This window comes from Malaclemys terrapin, chromosome 1 (genome assembly GCF_027887155.1).
Source record: "Malaclemys terrapin pileata isolate rMalTer1 chromosome 1, rMalTer1.hap1, whole genome shotgun sequence".
NCBI lineage: Eukaryota > Metazoa > Chordata > Testudines > Emydidae > Malaclemys > Malaclemys terrapin.
The window spans coordinates 128,452,178-128,472,422 of NC_071505.1; the positions used below are offsets into that span (position 1 = coordinate 128,452,178).

The following is a 20,245-nucleotide window of genomic DNA, read 5'->3' on the forward strand; positions in this document are numbered from 1 at the left end:
CCCCAGAACGTGACAACATTAAAGAGCCACTGATACTTTTCATGAGTCTTAAGGCTTGGGCTGGGGTCCCTGGTCAAATATTCCTTTCCTTCCATTGTTGTGCAGTATTCAGTGCTGCTCTCACCCCCAAAGCTGGTTGCATTCCAGTGTTGCTTGACTATGGGCCGAGATTTAACTAAGGGCATTAGGCACCCAATGTTAATTACATTCCAGTGGAATTTGGCTGCCTTGTGCACTTATGCATCTCAGCCACAGTGCAGTTTGAGATCTTTAAGGATCTGATATATTATCATGTTATTATTTGTACTGTGACCCCCTTTCCTGCACATTTCTCAAGTTACATCTGGGCCTCCTCTGTCAGGATTTTATGTGGCAGTTGTGACTGTACTCAAAAGAGGGGTCCATTTCCCACAGCATTTCCAAGGAGGTCCATGAGATTCAACACAATGGTTTACAGGGGCAGAAATCCGGAGTTAGGAAGTAAGAGCAGGTTCACAATCCCTTTCTTTTGGCAACTGCCGCTGACCCCCTGCTACCCACTTAGGAGTCACAACTCACATGTTGAGATCTGTGCCCCAAGCAAAATAGAATTAAAAATAAAAATCCTGCTTTTTCAGCTGCAGCTGGGTGTCTTGTTCCCGTCATTAATTATAAATTGCAGTCCAGCCCCTTTTATAATCCCCATGCGTGACTGGCTGGGATCCCATAGGACTTCTTGCTGGCATCAGAAATACGATGCTCAGGGCTGCCAAGGTTCCTGAATAGACAGTAAGTGGCAGGAGATTCATCTTTCCTGGGCGGGGCACCTCGAAAACATCTACCTCAAGAAGATGTGGGGTGGCGGGGGAGAGGGAAGATTGTTGATCACTTCTAGGGATGGGGCATGGTGTGTGAGGGTCGGGAGAAAGAGAGACCCTGGTACTCCTTTCTGTACCCCACTACAGCATGCTAGGCAATAGCTCCAAGGACCACTCACCAGGGAACTCCCTATTAAACACTGGTGATGGGGCAGGGATCTGTGCAGTTCGCGCGGGAAATGAATGACAGATGGTCATGTCTCAGCAAGGAAACCTGGCAGGCTGGTGCGGTATAAGGACACAGTGCAAGTATGAGTCCCAGCCCTCAGTGTTTTCTGTCTACAGGGCTGCACTGCAAATAGAAAGCACCATCCCTATGGCGCTGCGCTTGAGAGGCGAGGAATTCATTTTTGCTACTGTGAGGTGCATTCTGGAGGCTGGACCCACCCCCCCCCCCCCATTTTAAGGCAATACTTCCTGCACAATGAGAAGTGATCTGTAGCCAGGGTATTTTTATATAAGATGGACAACATTTTCAAATGTGGATGCCATCAATTAGGCTTCTAAGTCCATATTTAAGCACCTAAGCAAAAAAACCTGCTGATTTTTAAAAAGGCAGACAGTCCCAGTGAGATGTACTGGTAGAGAACAAGGGGGAGGAGAAGGCATGAATAGAGGAACTGGGTAGGGGCATGTTCGGATTGGCAAGCAATCAGTAGGGATGTGTGTGAGCCCAGATTGGGAACAGAGGGGATATTACAGGTCAGGAATGCTGTACCTGGGGAGTTACAGCACCCTGTGAGCAGACTCAAGCTTACAAAAGTAAGGGTAGGGTCAAATCAGGTCTGAAGGGGCGTTGGCAGAGTAGTGGTGCAGGGAACTAGCCTGTAACTCCCATCTGCACTATGCCTGTCTCAAGTCAGGGCTGGCGGTGCTTTGCTTTTATGAGCAATACATTCATTCAGAAGTTAGCTAAGAAAAGTGCTCCAGTGTGGTTATGCGGGAGGAGTGAGGGAACAGAGACGAGCAGTGATTTCAGACAGAAAAAAGAGAAGGAAGAAAATAGGGGTAGGTCTACCCTGCAGCTAGGTGTGATTCCCAGCTCAGGCAGGCAGATTTGCACTAACACAGCTCAAGCGAGAGCTCCAAATAAAGCAGTGTAGACATTGAGGCATGGGCAGAGGCTCGTGCTACCATGGGAGTCCACGCACCCCAGATCCCAGCTTGGGCGGCTAGACTGAGCTGCTGCCTGTGCCTGTGTCACATTGCTATTTTTAGCTCGCTATCTTGATGTGAGCTAGCGTGAGTCTGTCTACCAGCGCTGGGAATCACACCTGCCCACTGCAGCATAGACATACCCCCAAAGGCTTGATTTTTAAAGATGGAGCCGCACAACTGCACATACAGATTTGTGCACACCCAGCATCTGCACATAAATACCCCGTGGACACAAATTAAATAACTGGGGACACAGTCAGTTAGGAACCTAACTGATTTTTTGCACGCACAAACAGCTGATTTGCACGCATACATCAGATATTTCCATACAGACCAGTACACACATTGTTTATTGCATTTCACTCACTTTGAAAATCTGACCCTGCATTCTCTTGGATATTTAATATTCCTTCTATGTCTCTACAAAAAGTACATTGGTAAATGTGCGGTGCAGACATTGTGGGGAATAAAGCTGGTCAAAAAAGGCTGAGAATGTAAATAATTTTAGTTGCTTTTAAAAAAAAAATCAAACATTTTCCAGTTTTTCAATATAAAAGAACCTGCCCTAATGAAAAAATATTTGTTTTGTTTTTTATTCTTTTCCCCAGGCCTTTTCCTTGCCCCCATGTTTTCAGTGGAAAAAGGAACAAAACAAAACAAAACAAAACAAAAAAACAGGCGGGAGGGGAAGGGGAGGATCATAGAATCATAGAAATGTAGAGCAGGAAGGGACCTCAGGAAGTCATTACATCTAGCCCCATGTATTGAGGCAGGACCAAGTAAACCTAGACCATCCCTGACGGTGGTTTGGCCAATCTGTTCTTAAAAACCTCCAATGATGGGTATTCCACAACCTCCCTTGGTAACCTGTTCCAGTGCTTAACTAGCTTTATAGTTAGAAAGTTTCTCCTAATATCTAACCTAGATCTCTCTTGCTGCAGATTAAGCCAATTACTTCTTGTGCTGCCATCAGTGGACATGGAGAACAACTGATCCCTATCCTCTTTATAACAGCCATTAACATATTTGACAATTATCTGGTCCCCCGTCAATCTTCTTTTCTCAAGTTTAAACCTGTATTCATAGGTCAGGTTTAACCTTTTTTAATCTGTATTCATAGGTCAGTTTTCTAAACCTGTCATTTTTGTTGCTGTCATCTGAACTCTGTCCAATTTGTTCACATCTTCCCTAAAGTCAGGGGAAGGGTAGAAAAAAAAAAGTGGGGGACAGATTGGAGTGGGGTGGGGGGGGGAGTGAAAAATGAAACACTTTCCAATTTTCTTTTTTCCATCAACATTTTTTTTAAAAGCCCCAAAGTTGTCTACAAAATTTTATTTCCCCAAAAGTCTTTATTTTTCAAAAAATAAATAAAATATTGCGAATGAAAAATTCAACTAGCTGTAACAGGCGGGTGGGGTGTTGATGATTTCTTGCTTGGAAGCCTGTACTCATCTATTAACATAAATGGAAACCGAGGGCCCACACGTTTGCTTTGGTTGAGCTAGCATGCTAAAAATAGCAGTGTAGCTGTGCATGGCACAATGGGCTAGCCAATGGTACTGAGGGGGGCTATGTAGTCCTGGCCTGCTCCGTTCCAGCTGTGTACAGTGTGTACAGTCCTGGTGTAGGTTTTAGCACTCATTTCAAAGTGAACTAGGACAGACAAGTTGTACCTACATGATAGACTCTAATAAGGCCCCAATCTTGCAAAGCTGTCAAGCACATGTGTAACTTTAAGCATTGACTTCAATGAGACAACTTACCTGTTTAAAGTGAGGCACATGGTTGAGTGCTTTGCAAAATTGGGACTTAAGAATGGGCTCTGTGACAGGTTGCCCCCCCTTTAAGATGCCACCTGATGTACTGGGATACCACTGAGCCCACGTGTTCCGCCAGCCTGGGCACCCTTTAACCCTGTCTTCCTGAGCCAGGCTTTTAAGCCTCCTCCTGCACACACACAGGCAGGGCCACACCCAACTACAGAATGACACAGACTCTGAGACCAGCTCTGGGAAGACTCAGCTAAAGGGACTTGCCCCAGCACTCAGGTGCCCACCTCCCTTGGCAAGCAGACCCAAAGGTATGTTATGAAATCCGCCTCCTCCCTCAATGTGGAGGAAGGTATGCACAGCCTCTTGCCCCCCCCCCATTATGAATTGCACAAACTGGGTTATATTATAAACAAGAAATAAGTTTATTAACAATAAAAGGTAGATTTTAAGTGCTTAAAGAGCTAGCAAACAGAACAAAGCAGATTACTAAGCAAATAAAACAAACCACACAAACTAAGCTTGATTCACTAAAGAAACAGGTTAAAAAATGTAATTTCTCACCCTAAATGTTGAATTTAGGCTGGATGCAGGGTTTCTGTAACTCAGAGTTCCAGTTATTTCTTCTTGCAGACTGGACCCCTGTCTCAGTCTGGACTCTCCCCTGCCTTTCATTTCAAGTTAGTTACTTTGTCTCTTCAGGTACTTTCAGCAGTCCTTCTTCTTGGGTAGACAATGGAGGAGAGTCCCATTTGCCTTCCTCCCCACCCTTAAATAAGATTTACATAAAGTGGGAATCCTTTGTTTCCCAACTTGACCCCCCTTCCCTTTTAGTGGAAAGTTACAAGAAGTTCAAGATAATGTTTAGTATCAGATGACAAGATCACCTGACCTAGTAGTGTTACAGTTATGTCCCAGGATGCCTCTCAGGAGGTAGAGAGATTAGAATCTTCACAGTCTTGTTTTTCCTTCATAATAGCCCATCAAATGTGATGGCCTGTCATCTGGTAGGGGTCTTCCCAATATACACCCAATTGTAATTGTTACATAGTCCATATTCCTAACTTTAGATACAGAAATGATACATGCACAGAAATTGGATAATCACATTCAGTAAATCATAACCTTTCCAATGATACCTTACACGAGCCATCTTGAATAAAGTATATCTCAGTTATGTCATATCCATATCTAAGCATATTTTCATAAAGATTATGCAGTGTGGTGTCACAGGCTCCATCCTGCAGGATGCTAACCATAATTGGCTTCCACTGAAGTCAGTGGCATCTGAGGGAACTTAGCACCTACACGGACCAGGCCTATTGTTGAGTGAAAATTCTAAAGCCTGAGTCACTGGTGCACTGCTCTAGTGTAACTCCATTGAAATCAATTCCACTCTGTTGAAATAAGTGGTGTTACACTGGCATACATCTGGAATAACGCAGGGGGAATTGCAGCCCAGGGTGTATAAAGTGATGGAAAGTCATTTTGTATGCTGATTCTAACACTGTCCATTAAAGATATATTATGCTAAACTAAACCTAGTGTATTAACTGTGGTAAAATGTTTATGCTGTGAGGATATGAAAAAAGATAACACTCCAAAGTTTAAAAACAAAATTGTAAATTAGAAAATAGTAAATTTGCTGGAAAATGCATTTTTTGGGTCCCCAAAACTATTTGCTGAATTTGGATCAAATTTAGCAAATAGTTTTGTCCAAAACAAATTCGATTTTTTTTTTGTAAAGTTGAAATGGTTCATTTTAGCCTTTTATTTTGAAATGGTGTTTTGTTTTGAAGATTACTTTTACTGTTTTTAAAAACTAAAAGAGGGGGGAACACACCAGAAAACCAGTGATATAGTGGTAAAAAAAGAAATGGGTAAACTAAACTCCATATTCCCCAAGTGAGAAGTGGGTAAACTCAGTTTACCTGTGTTTAACCTGGACTACACTACTGCCAAAAATGACCCAAAATGAAACATAACAAAAATTGTTTTGGGTCAAACAAAACATTTCATTCAAACCAAAATGTTATTTTGTTTGTTTGTTTTAGTTTTGGTGAGGATACAGCCTGGATATTGAGGAAGAATGAGAGGCAGCAATCCAAGATGGCTCCCAGGTTGTGAGCCTAGGTGACAGGGAAGAAGGTAGTGCTGTCAGGTGTAATGGAGAACAATCTGCGAGTTGTCAGTATAGAGAGGAACAGTTAAAACCATGGGTGCATAAACTCACCCAGGGCCAAGGTGTGGAAGAAAGAGGGGAGAGGGCCCAAGGGTGGAACACTGGTATGTTGCGTGTGGAAGCCTACACTGCTACTGCCCATCCTGTACTTGGTCTGTGAATAAACAGAGACTGTCACACTGCCCAGCTGTCAATTGTCCCCTTCTGTTTACCTTGTTTTGACCCTATGGCCTGCACCCCTGTTCCTGTTTATTCACTTTTTGTCCCCCTCTATCAGCTGATAACTGGGTTCTGGGACTCCTTCCTCCCTCTCCTGGGCCTTCCATATCTTTGGTGGACTCCACACAACAATCCCAGGCACCAAATAAACACCTTGTAGCTGGAGGGGAGGCCAATGCTGCCCTTTAGTGGGCGCTGTCTCCTTACAAAAAATAGCTCCTTTTTACTTGGGCTAAATTCACTTCAAGATGGGAGGGGGAAAATGGTCTAGAGAAGCCCTTGTCCTTCATTAAAAATCTATTCCAATTTGAAATCGAATTTGCTGGCAAACTGTTTTGTTTTTTAAGCAGAAACAGCTGTGGGGGAGGAAGAAAAAAAATGAGAAGCTGCATAATCTGCTTCTCTTTCAGGCAACTGCTTGGAGATCTTTCCCAGGGGGCTGGGTTCCTGCTTCCCGTATGTCTCTATTGGCCTTTTTTCCCGGGCTTTTTATTTTTCAAAATGGAAATGTAGGTCAGTGAAATAATGTAGGTCACACCGTGTTAGAAAATGTAGGTCAGACAAACCATACCAAAAAAAAAAAAAAAAGAGACGTTTTCTGACTGCTTTCAGCAGGAAAAAAACATGCTGGGAATTGGGCTTTTGATTGGGATATCCTGTCCCATTCCAGCAATCCCTACTGGGACTCCAAAAGTTTGCAGCCAAGAATAACAGAGGATCGGAGAATGGGAAGGGAGAAGGGAAGGCAGGAGAAATGACCAGCTCATATGACCCTCCATTAGAGACTTATATAACGAGCTGGTACAAGCTCATTTTTTCATAAGTTTTAATCCCTCCGCCTCCTATGATGCTGAGCCAGGAGTTTTCTGGAGAATCTGAGTCACACGGATTGCAGCTGGAAAGAAAGGATTGATAGCAGCTCAGCAGGCACAACCAGCCATGTCTGGGTAGCTGGGAGGGGAGCAGCCAAGCCACCAGTTTTCAACAACAAATCATTTGTCTTCGAAGGAATGGGGAGAGACATGCCAAAAATGTCAAAGTGGGAACACGATGCTTGTCCTTATGTCAGCCTTACTGCTTCTGCGTTTGGGAGCTACTAGGTAAGGGAATACCCCTGTGCATGTTTGAGAGCATGGGGGTCTCTTATGAGGTTTGGTTTTCTCTCTTGGTTTGGATGCCCAGCTTGGTTTGCTCTGCTATGAGGAAGTTGCAGGGGGAGGGAGCTTTACATGTAAAACAAAATATGTTCTTCTCTTTAAATGGTTTTATTTTGAAGGGTGGTGTAGGGAAGTGGGGAGCAGAGCTTGCAGACCACAAAACCAGACACACTCTTCTCTCCATCCTGAGGACACTCAATACTTCATAGTGACAGGAGTAGCGCTGTGCTTACTTGGATTCCTTCTCCCCCGCATCACCAGTTCCAACATCTGAGCAGGGGAAGCTGGACAGACACTTTGGTTCTGACTTGGACTCGGTGCCTTTCTTAACAATATGGGCTGGGTTCCATTTGGCCTGGAGAATATTAAAGTCATTTGGTATAAAAAAAACTCACCCCTTTCCGATTCAGTTTTATGTCTATCCATTGATACCTTATTAACCCTATTTGTAGCACATCCTTAGCACACTTCAGGGCAACTGCATCTGTACTCCCCCTTGAAGGCCCGCACTCTAGGCTCCTGGCTCTTCAGCCATCACCTCTCTTGGGTGGAGGCCTGTGTCTCTCTCGCTCCCCTGACCAGGGCTTTTCCAGGCTGCACTATTCCCTGCCTATACTGTGATATTCTCGGCCAGCCAGACTGTCTAAACAGACCAATGTCTGTGCTTTGCTTACTCTTCGAAGGCTGTCATTGCCGGCAGTCACAAGTTACCACATAGCTCCTTTTAAGCAAGCACATTTATTCTTAAAGTGGAAGCACTACAGAGAAAACATATTAAAAAACAACAAAAGTTCCTATATGCATGTTCAAAGCTTAACAGAGGGCACCCATCTGTCCTATGGACCTCAGTAGACGAAAGGCCTTCCAACTCTTCCCAGGAAGAATTGGGGCTTCACAAGGTCCTGGTCCTTTGCTGGCTCAGAAAGAAGGGCCTGAGTCAGGCTATTTATCCAAAGATACTTTCTTCATCTGTTGGACTATGTAGAATGCAGTTTGAACCAGTATATGTGAGTCTCCCCCGGTGGGGTAGCTCTCTGAAGGTGTTACAACGTGAGTGAATTTGCCTAATCATGTGTCACGTGTCCGTCCCCCCTCCCACCCCCCACACATACACTGTTATTATTTCCTGGAGGGTTGTGGTCCGTCTCCCCCATGGAATTACATGCAATTCCTGGCCCACAATGATACATAAATTTAAAACAGTAAGAGATCCCAAAAATATTACTGGAAATTGCCATATCTGTTGCAATCCTGATTAAGGACAACAAGTAATGGTATCTCCATCTCTCTGTTAGAGCAAACAAAACCATCCCTTGAATCTGGAGTCCTGCTTCTTCAGTTTCCCAGTTGTTGAGCCTATTCTTCTATTAGGTGTTCCCAGATGGGTGCAAGGCAGAGGATACGTAAGTCCTATTCACATCAATGGGAGTTACCTGTATATCTCCACCACATGGGTGGTGGGAAGAACAGCTCCTCGTGTGTTAATCAGAGAACTTTTCCCCTGAGTCCTCATTGTGTGTCTGATAAACAAACTAATGTGCACATCTTGATTCCTTCTGCACCAATATTACTCATTAAACTGCTTAAGGGACCTGATCATTGTTGCCTTGCACTGTGCTGGAAAATGGCAATTACAGTAACACAAAGACCTTCCTAAAGCCCTGTCTCTCAAGTGAGTGTTACTTGCAGCTCATGTGTCAGCGATGGAGATGGTGTTTTTGTTACTCTGCAGTGTTTATTTTATTTTCACCCACGTAAAGGGGAACATGCTCAATTTAGACAGACTCAGGGAGGCCCTGGAAGTCTGCAGCTCCACTTGGGGTTGTAGTTTGTTCATTTGTTGTCTACCCTGAGGGAATTTTAATCCACGGGAGAGTGAGAGTGTGACAGTGACTGGAGCCAGACATGACTCATGCAGTGTACAATGTGCATGCTTTCTTCCATCCCTCAGTTTGGCTAATGCACCCCAGACCTGCCCTGCAGCAACCCCCCGCCCAGCTCTACTAAGTTCCATTTTCAAAAGTGACTCAAGCATTAATACCTTTAAAGATCTGGATCGAAGTGTCTAATTAACTTTTGGAAATGGAACTTAGGCGCCTACGTCACAGTCTTTTGAAAATTTTACCCTTAGTCTTTGTTATGGGTTTGTGGAAAAGGAGTCATAGCTTAAGATAAAATGGGCCTGGTTTGCTTCTTTTTGTTTTTCCTGGTGTGAGTCAGGAGTAAGTGACCAGAAGATGATGGAATTACACAAGTGCAAAACTGAGGTAACAGTGTTAAGAATCAGGCCTGGTGTATTTGCTTAATGTATCCTCAAGAAAAAAAGATAATAAAATAATAAAAATATCACGGAAGGAATATACACAGACCCAGAGAACTTCTGGGAACTAGCGGCGTTGCTGAAAAGGAAAAAAGGAAAAAGTATTATCTGAACCTATTAAAAAAAAGTACTAAGAATTAAGCCATAACCTCCAAGCTCATTCTCACTAGCCCTCTTCATTAAGATTCACCTGCCAGAAGTAGTAACCCCTAATGTTGAGTATTAAATTATATTACTGCATAGAGTTTTGAATAGTCTGCTCGTCCAACAGCCAATCAGCTCTCAGGCCTGGATCCTGCAAACATTCACACATACTTAACTTTACATATGTGAGTAGTCCCAGTGCTTGACTTTACATGTGTGAGTAGTCCCATTAACGTTAATGTGTATTAAGTTAATGACATATGTTTAAGTGTTGGCAAGACTGGAGCCTATATACTTATTATAAGTGATGGGATTCTGCAGAGGAATCATATTCAGATCAGCATGGTAACATTTTACACCCATTTTGCATTTACTGTATGCAAGTATAAATGCAGTGCATGGGAGTAGAGAATCAGGGTTCTATAACCGGATTCTCCTCACACACCATTTTCCCGCCATAGACTTCAGTGTCCCTCCTGATTTATCTTAGTGTAAGTGAGAGGAGAATCTGTTCCCTGGTCTATAAACTGGACTGGAAATAACTAATGAAAACAGGCTCTCTCATACTCCCTAGTTCTGGTCAGCCTGGAAATACCACAAGTACAGCCTTTCTTATAGTATTTTGCCATTTCTAAATCAAATTTCCAGCTCATCAGTTGGTGTAACCTCATTGACGGGAGTTTGAAGCAAAACTATGCTAATTTCCATCAATTGATGAGCTGGCCTAGCAATTTTTAAAATGTGAATTATTTCACATTTCCAAAAAGATTCAGGTTTGGTTTGAGTTTTGAGCAAAGCTTTGGGTCAACCCCTATTTTATCCAGCTGGGTCACCTGTCCCTAATTCTTGCTCAGAAATCAGTGTTGGAAAAAAGCCCCAGTGCCATGGATTAAACCAAGAGACCACACCTGGAAACAATCAACTTTAAATACCTGTTGCCTAAACCCTAAGGACCAGATTTTTAAAGCTTATTAGGCATCTAAAGATGTAGATAGGTGGTGGGAGCTCCTAGGACCCAGATCCGCAAAGGTATTTAGGTGCCTAAACCCCCTGGGGGCTAGGGGCTTAAATATTTTTGTGAATCTGAGCCTCAGGGGGATTTCAGTGGGAGTTAGGTATCTAGATGCTTCTGAAAGTCCCAATAGGCAGCTATCTGCATCTTTAGATGCCCATGCAGCTTTAAAAATCTGGCCCTAAATCCCTTACAAAGGACACAGTATAAGGTGCAAGTTGACCTTGAAAGGCAGAGAATTAAATTTTATTAGAGAATATTTAAAAATAAAGACGGTACAAACGATTCAAGGAGTCAGTTGTCAGTTATTGGGGGGAACATACAGAGTATGGGGGGATGTTTGTTATGTTGGGGTTGGCAGCACACATAATACATACGAACTGTAGAGTCCCCAATTGGGGGGGTGGGCGGTGGGCGAGATAAAGACAGTTGATAATCGGTGAGGGTCAATCATTCACACATGGGGCACAAATATTTATGGGCACAAGTAGGTGGGTTGCATGGTGGTGATGGGGTGACCCTCACGGGGTGGGATCCAGGGGAAAGAAGCCCTGCAGGGTGGGGGGGGTTGATAGGTCCCATCCCCCTTGCGGGCGGGCGAGGTCTCCCCGGCTCACTCCTTGGCATTGACGGTGGCCGGTGAGGTTGGGTGGGTTCAGGGCTCAAGTGATGAGGCCCATTGGGGGGTGGGGGGTAGATGGGCCACTTCCCTCTTGCCGGTGGGCAGGGTCCCCTTGGCACACACTCGCTATCGGCGGTGGTTGATGGGGTTGGGCGGGTTCAGGGCTGGCGTGAGGGGGAAGTATGGGACCCCTCCCCCTTCCAAGTGGGCAAGGTCTCCCTGGCACGCTCGCAGCACTGGAAGCGGCCGGTGGGGTTGGGTGAGAAGGGGCCCAGGGGGTAGGGTCTCTGACCCCTTGTCGGTGGGCGAGGACTCCCTGGCTCGCCCTTGAAGTCCATGAGAGGGGAAAAAAAGTCAGTAAAGAGAATTCACGCCTTCAGAGAGCAGTTTGCAGCTTCTTAGGCTGCAGCTTTCATATCCAAGGGAGCCGCAGGGTCAGCAGGAAAATCAGAGTATAATAATTGGCTATCCCACAATGGGTTTGACTCTTTGCCCTGCTCCCTGGGTGCCCACCCCTTGGCAGCATAACAAAGAAGTCATGTGATCATTGCCTTCCCTGTCATGCTTGCACTCTCCCCTCCCTTCTGAGTGGTAGGAGATTCATACTGCCACTGCTTGAAAACCCCCACTGAGTTTGGAGGGGAGCATGCTGTTTAGTGTGACTGCCCCTCGCCTCCGTCCCCTTTCAGGTCCAACATGGATCCCAAATCTGCAAAGATCCGGCAATGCCGTGCTCATGTGAAAGGAGTTCTGTGAACTTCTGGGGAGAAGGGCACCCTGGCATAGAACATGCACTCCCTGCTTCTTCCTCTTTGCTCCCCTGCTCACTGCACAATGGAAGCTGGTTCATGTGTGGATAATACCAGCACTGTATCAGATGTGCTAGAGCAGTGGCTGCCAGGCTTGGACAAATGTCCCAACAATTAAAATAAAAAGCCACATCAATAGGCCATATTCTAGCATTGCTCCATGCACAGCTCAGCCACTGACCTCACTGGGATTCTGATGCATACAGCAAGCATACAATATTGCTCCAAATGCTTTTGTAGGTCTAAATGGCAACTTAAAATTAATCCCAGTGGTTTCTCTTAGCACAGGAGACAAACAGAGAATTCCACTTCAAGATTCTCTTTTGCAAGGTTTCTTGTGGTCCAAGCCACCAATGAAACAAGAAATAAAACACCTACTAAATATCTCCCACACTCACCTTCCAATCACTCATGACAGGCCTTTTAAAGCCATCTTGCTGAAAGGAGGCGGGGTAAGAATCTTGCCCTGAACCAAGACTATACTTTTGTTAAGTCTTAGTCACTAGCAAGCAACAGACACAAGAACATGGAGTGAGGTCGATCCCAGGATATTAGAGAGACAAGGTGGGTGAGGTAATATCTTTTATTGGACCAACTTCAGTTGCTGAGAGAGACAAGCTCTGTGCAGCTCAAAAGCTTGTCTCTTTTTCATCAACAGAAGTTGGTCCAATAAAAGATATTACCTCACCCACCTTGTCATAAGAACATAAAGTCAAATTCAGTTGTTACCAGCTCTTAGCCGAGACTGTTTTTTTCTCCCCTAATTAATGAGCAAACATATCCAGAAAAAGAAACACAGATGACTGCAATATAATGTTCTATAATGCAGATGAGAATGACCTGGGGGAATTTGCATAACTTCAGCTTGTATTTATACCTGGGGAGGTGGGCTAAAGCATCTTTTCATTTTATTGCAATGAGATCAGGCAGGCAAGCTGTATATTAACTGTGTTAAACAAGTTTGACACTTTCCCCTTATAAAGTGACACCATGGAAACCATCTATGTCTTGTATTAAAAAAGCCAGTGTGAATATAAGTTGAAAATGTACATTTATCTTCTCGCTGGTGGCAAGTGGAATAACAGGTTGGGAGCGTGGGCTGACAGGGTGATGTCCAAATCCTATTCAAACCAACTCTGTCTGATGGAGACAAGTATAGACCTTTGCATAAGACCCATGAGTGCCCTCCAAGAGATAAAAGGTTAGCTCCGTTTTCACTGTGAGTAAGAGGTCAATGCTGTTGATGATGATAAACTGATGAAGGGATGTCCTCAATAAAGACAGTGCACAGGGAAGCTGGGGTTAAACTCTATGGTTTGAGGGTGGCAAGAGGGGGTCTGTGGGCCAGTTCCTCTGCTGCTGTACAGTTGCATAGGTCCATTGACTTCAAAGGAGTTGCACTGATTTACACAGCTGAGGATCTGACCCCAAGTGTTGTGAGTAAATTAAAGCTATTAGCAGTTTGGTTTGGGATTTGGGTTGAGCTTTGTTTATTGGTTACAAGATACCTAATATTTTCCAAATTGTTACCCACCTTTTTTTTACAGTCACTGTACACAGCTGGGTGCATACTGAATATTGAATCGTTTACAAGGCACGACTCAAGAAAACATCACAGGGAACAATTCTACACTGGCCTCCGGGGCATGTACTGGATGACTAAACATCTCTTTATCCATAATTTCGAAGGGACCAGTCCTTACTTTAGGTAAAATTCCCATGGAAGCCAATGTGAGTTTCACCCGAATAAGCCCTGCAGGGCTGGGACCTTTGATTCTATGTAAATATACATATCAAAGAGCTTCCTGAATAAGCAGTAGGAGCAGGAGGTGTTCAATGGGAGTTGGGCAATTTTTTCTTTGAGGAAGATAGTATCTAAGTGCTCTAATTATAGATACAGTTCAGAATCCAAGGGAAATCCCCACCATTACTCTTCAGTAGTTGCTGCTGCAGATTCTCAGGGTCTGACCTGTGACCTGTGCGTTAATTTATATTTTCTACAAACCGGTCAAACTTCAAACTTGTCTGGTAGTAAAAAATAAAGTTCCCCTCTACCCACCCCCATTCTCTTCTCTGTCTCGTGAATTGAGAAAATCTTTGGAGTAGAAATTACAGCTCAGACTGAAGCTAGTTATTTCAGTGAAGATACCAAAGGTCTTAGGGAACATAAGCATCACAGGAGAAGCAGTGGTTTCTTTCATTCATGTAAAATATAGAAGGGATAAAGTCTTCAGGATTCCCCACCCCCATCCCAACTTCCTTGGGTGTATAGACTTGCATAAGACAAATATAGCAGCCAGCTCCCATCCACTTTCCTCAATCTACTCCCCTCCCTCATTCCTGGCCTTACACTCTGCTCACTTCAAAGAGCCTACACGGGGTCACACCACCGATAATGGCCAAGATTTTCACAAGTGACTAATCATTTTGGGTGCTCAATCTAAGGTACCCTGAAGGGGCCTGATTTTCAGAGACTGTTGAGCACCCACCCTCTGAAAATCAGACCCCTTTAAGTGTCTTAAGTCAGACAATCAAAAAGCTGAGGAAACCAAAAACGTTAAGGGCTAGATCCACAAAGGGGTTTAGGCCTAACTGCCACTTTAGGCAACTAAAGTCCAAAATTTAGATCCTCAAAACCTCTGTTCAGCTGCCACTTAATCTTGTAGGCACTGAGCTACTTGGTGCCTAGCTCACACTTAAGCCCCGGTGGGATTCCCAAAGTAGGCCTTCTCCCACATGCCTCACTTGCAGGCCAGTAGGTGAGCTCTGAGCAAGCCTAATTTTCCAAAAGACAATAGTGCTGTCCCCCTTGTAGTCTATAGCCCAGTGGTTAGGGCACTCACCCAGGAGATGGGAGCCAGGTTCAAATCCCTGCTCTGACTCTGTGCTCTCCCCTCTCAGTGCTCCAACCACTAGACGTGTGAGATAGCAACTCCCCCCATCTCGGCTTATGATGAGAAAGGGCTGACCAGGGCGAGGTGCCCTACTCCCTTGAAGGAAAGGGCTCACCTGTGAATCTTGAGTGGAGATAGGCACCTACCTCCCCCTGAGGTGTGGAGCTTAAACCCTGCCTCTCTCCTCAGGATGTCCTACTGGCTAGTTTAGGTGGCTCCTGCTCAGCGTACTGGATTCTGTGACTCCCATTCATAAGTGCTTAACTCTCCCCCTGTTGTGCAGGGAGCCTAGGCACCTAACTCAGGGCTGTGAGTTTCACTGAGTAGCAAGGCACCAAAAGTTAGGCATTGCAATGCTCAGCTTATGTACCCTCTGTGTCCCTAGCCTAAATTACTGAAACTTTGTCCTCCTCCCTGTCCCTTCACCCCCTGTACATCTTGCAATGTTTGAGTTAGAATATAAGCTCTTTAGGACAGAGACATTGCCTTCACAGATGGCCTGTGAAATGCAGAGTGATCTACAAATAATTAATCAAAGCAGATTCTGCTGCTGTCCCATAATCACATGGGACAGAACCTTAATTAACCAGATTCTTTCCTGCTTCTTAGCACTAGTGTAACTGATATAAGCCATGATAGCCATTTAAAAAGCCATGTTAGCCGTATACAGAGATGATATTGCTCAGACAAGCCACATTCAAAATGTATTAGCTATTTAAATGACCTGGTTAAACAAAACATAATTAGCGATACCTTGGTCTCCTTGTATGCTTCATAAACCTGTACAGGGGAGCTCTGAATTAGCTGAATCAGTTCTCTCCCCCAAAGCAAATTTCCCATGTGTGGGATTTACAAAACCTACCAAAAGACCAAGTTATGGCCATAGGCTGAATTAATTCCTGAGTGGATTCCTTGGGTGTTGGGGGCAGGTGATGGTGCACAGCTCTCTAGTCTTGCCCTTTCACACACATAGATCCCTGTTCCCATGGAAGTTCCTCTATAAAATCAGAAGGAAAGGAGTACAGTGCAGTAAAGATTACCAGTCTCTCTTGCTATGTGGACAAGGCAAGTCTATGTGTACAGTGTGCCCCCCATGCACAAACCCCCGGTGCACAATCTCTTACTGCAGTCCTGGAGTTTTCTTTTTCTACTAACTGTGGGCTTCAAGTCTCTGTCATGACTTTCAGTAGGCAATATTATCTGTACTTCCAAAGCACCCATCCCTGTAATATCTGGGTGCCAGATGGCCAGGCCAGACAAGGCATATGGCTGTATATATATATCCAGGAGTTATGTTTGAATCTTTTATTATTCATCAGCAGCTCACTTCAGGCTGATTGCTATACACCTCCTTAGACAGAGTAATCCAAGAGTTCAGCCTGACATTGTCTACAGTCTGCCAAACAAGGTTAGCCTGCAAACAGACCTGCACTTTTCACCCTCAGTGATCAATAACCTATTCACTGCTCCCATGGGACAGGTTACCACATCAGGGTTTTGGACCGTCAATTACATCTGTATCTACACTAGATTTAAAGATTGCAGGAACATGTGTAATATACAAACACTTGGCCAGATCCAATATTCAATACATATGTGGATAATGGTATTATTGTGTCAGGGAGAGTTTACATTGGAAATTTAGAGTAGCTCCAGGTGGTTTGGAATCAAACAAATAAAAGTCCATTTACTCAGTGAGCTAACTAAAACATTTGGCAATTCAAATACTTGCTGATGATCAGTTCTTTTAGATGAGCAGCCGTCTATCACAGGCCATGTGGCATAATTAAATAAGAATACTCTGTGTGCAGTCCAAATTCCCTGGGATGCTTCCCTTGAAGTATGGCAAGTAGGCAAGCTGGCCTTCATGGCAAAAAGCCCACCTAGAAAGTAGTCACAGCTCCCAAGCAGTCAGTAAAATCTGGACGTGAGAAGCATGTTATAGCTTTGTTGGGACTGGGCGAGAAATGAGTTGATACAGATACAGGATACTGTGTCCTAGCCTAATTTCTTTATAAGTATACCTGCTCCTGAACGATAAAAGCAACGTGTAGCTTGTAACACACCGATGTATGGGTAGCACACCTGAATTCCAGACAGGCAGCTCTTTCTTCAGGTCGTTTCTCTGCTTCTCTCTTAAACATACTGTTCCAACCGTCCTCTGGTTGGATACAGCTCCACTATTGCCCGGCCTTGGCCGCTCGCCAATAGAAAAAGAAACCCACCTGAGTACAGTGATCAATGACCCTCCCTCTTAATACAACCACTCAAGCCTTGGTTGTTAATGGCCCTTCAGGTCGAAAGGCCTGTATTGTTCTCACCAATTAAATGAATTCATTACTGAGTTGGATATGTTTGCAGCATCTGTCAGCTGGTTCTGCAGAGAGAAGGGACAGCTCCAAAATAACTAATTTCAATTGATTTATTATATTCAGACCTTTTAGCAATGTACTAAGGAGCCTTATACAAACAAACCAGGACAATACTATGCACCTTCTAAATGCTTCCTCTGTGCAGCCTGTAGGTGGCTCCCGAACTGAGTTGTCAGCAAGGTCAGCCTAGTACACAAACTTGCTGTTTTCAGTGCAATTTCAAAGCGGTGCATAACTGTACTCGGGGGTTGTATGGCAGCACACAGGGAGACAGATGCACCATTGTCTCACAAGTGAAGGCACCGTAACCTTCACCATTCTGATCTTGGCCTAATACGTATGGGTTAGTAAACAATGAATGACTGAATTCCAATAGTGTGCTGTGGGATGACATCCCAACCCAAACATCCTCTCCTAGGGCAGGAGCTGCCCCATGTGAAAACAAGACCTCCACTACTACCAAGCAGTCCTGGACCAAAGAACTTGTCAGACATACCTCCAATTTTGTGCCCCGGACAACTCGAGCTAGGCTGTAGTCCAGGGATATCATTGCACTACCACCACTAAAGGGAATAGCAGCAGAAGCTTTTAGTCCCAAGCCTGCAAATTCTGAGACAAGTGTTCTTTGTTAAGGAGGGTTATGTTTACATTGACGCATACATCTGCCAGCATACAAACCATTATGTTTGTCCCAATAACCACTTATATGGTTCGGGTTAGAAACCTAAAACCTAAATCAAATACATACCATAACAACAGAGCCAGAAGGTGGTGCTGAATTAATCTGTTCATACAAATTAAGGCCATGTCTACACAGCAGACTTGCCATGATTACAGCCATCACTGTCCAGCTCTTGATATAGTTGTACCAACACAAATGTAAGCTCTGCCAGTACAAAGAATAGCTTTGTCTACCTACATGAGGGTTTTGCTCCAGTACAGCTATGCTCCAGTACATGAGGGTTTTGCTCCAGTACAGTGGCTGGCCATCAGTGGATGAAAACAGGACAAATCTGCAGTGTAAGGATGGTCCAGAGATAAGGACACTAGCCTAGGCAAGAGCTAGGGTCAAGTCCCTACTCTGCCACAGATTTCCTGTGTGACCTTGGGTAAATCACTTAGCTTCTCTCTGTCTCAGTTTCCCATCAGTAAAACAGGGAGAACAGCATTTCCCTACTTCACAGGGATAGTGTGAGGATAAATAAAGCACTTTACAAACATTACTTAATGTATCCTCATAATATCCCTGTGAGCTAGGTATTAGTCCCATTTTACAGATAGGACAACTGAGGCACAGACCATGACTTTGCAAGAAAGTCTGTGGTAGACCCCAGAATGGAACCCAGGTGTTTTGACTCCATGATCTGTCTCTTAACGACAAGACCATTCTTCTTCGGAAGTTTAAAAATCTTTGGTTAACTTGTTGTTTGCTTGCTTTTGGGGGAGAGGGGGTAGGAGGGTAGGGTCAGAGGTTTTGCTATGTAACCTTGCACCTTTAGGGCATGTCTTCACTGCAGTTAGCTCAGTTTTCAGTGTGGGTGTTGCCCCTCAGCCCCCTGCCTTCTAATCACAAAACCCTCTCATTTGAGAGCGGCAGTGCTTTCAGTTCAGGCTAGCTGGCCTCTTCTGGGGTATGGGCTAAACCCCAAGTGCTGCTTTCACTCGGGCTGGTAACCCATTCCCTTTCCAGTGTGGATGTAAGCTAAATCGCTTAAGTGCTGACAGTCCTCCAGTGCCTTCCCACAATCCCTCCTGTGGGCCCACAAGGACAAAGTAGTTCTCCCACAATGCACCATGATAGATTCATAGACCAGCTCGTTTACTGCAGCATTAAGAACCATGGGCTGTACCCCCAGAAGTCCTAGTGACACACACGTGTGCGTGCAGCACTAGTAAGACACAGTAAGTCAGGTAGGGCTTTGTAGTGTGACTGCTCAGCTCCAGGCTAGGCTATGAGTATTCAGACCTGGGAGCTTGTCACCCAGGATAACTTGGCAGTGAAGACAAACCCTTTCTTCAAATCCAGCCCAGCCTGGTAGTGAGCAAAAGTTTCACCCTCTGACAGTTAGTTGGTGGCCTGTGTAAAATGAGTGTATTTGCCTCAGTCTGGTCTGCACCGGACTGGTGTCAATACCACAAAAAATTATCACAATAACAGTCTCCCTTGCAGGCCGGCTCAATGCAGGACCCACAGACTAACTGGGCCTGGGGACTGAATTACAATTTCATCCCTAGAGGTGGCCCCACCAGAATGGGATTTCCACATAATGTAGAGAGGGGTAGTGTGCTCTTCTACTGCCTAGATTGAACCCTCTCGGTGCCTACAGACAGAATTTCAAGCTCCAGGATCTTTCTCCTGGCTGGCATCTTTCTCCAGTGCTATGTTCACATAAAATCTTGCTAGAAGGAGAAGAAGAAAAAAAACCCAGCTCTTTTTTTACATTTTCTCACATATCTGCTGCACTTTCTCCTTTTTGACCAGCCCTGGAAACAAAAACAAAATCATGAGAATTTCACTGGCAATATTTGTAGCCAACACTAGGGGGTCTCAGAGTGCTTGTTCTTGTGACACTTGAACACCCAGGAAAAGGAACAGTCCAATTTTTCCAACCTTCTCTAAACGGAAACCATTGAGGTTCCCCTTTTGGTACTGAAAATGCCATCATGACAATATAGCTCCAGCGTGTCACTAACAGGCCTGGAGCACACTTACAAGCCTCCCCCAACTAT

At 44.6% G+C, this 20,245-nt stretch overlaps 1 long non-coding RNA gene across 6 annotated transcripts in view; it reads right to left on the reverse strand.

The window, feature by feature from the left end:
• Positions 1–4,237: 4,237 nt before the first annotated feature.
• The window catches only part of LOC128842623 (uncharacterized), a 53,606-nt gene continuing 37,598 nt past the window's right edge, over positions 4,238–20,245 (reverse strand). For all 6 annotated transcript variants that reach the window (XR_008446072.1, XR_008446078.1, XR_008446066.1 and 3 more), the window contains one exon: positions 4,238–7,697. This is a non-coding gene — a long non-coding RNA (uncharacterized LOC128842623). The remainder of the gene's footprint in view (positions 7,698–20,245) is intronic.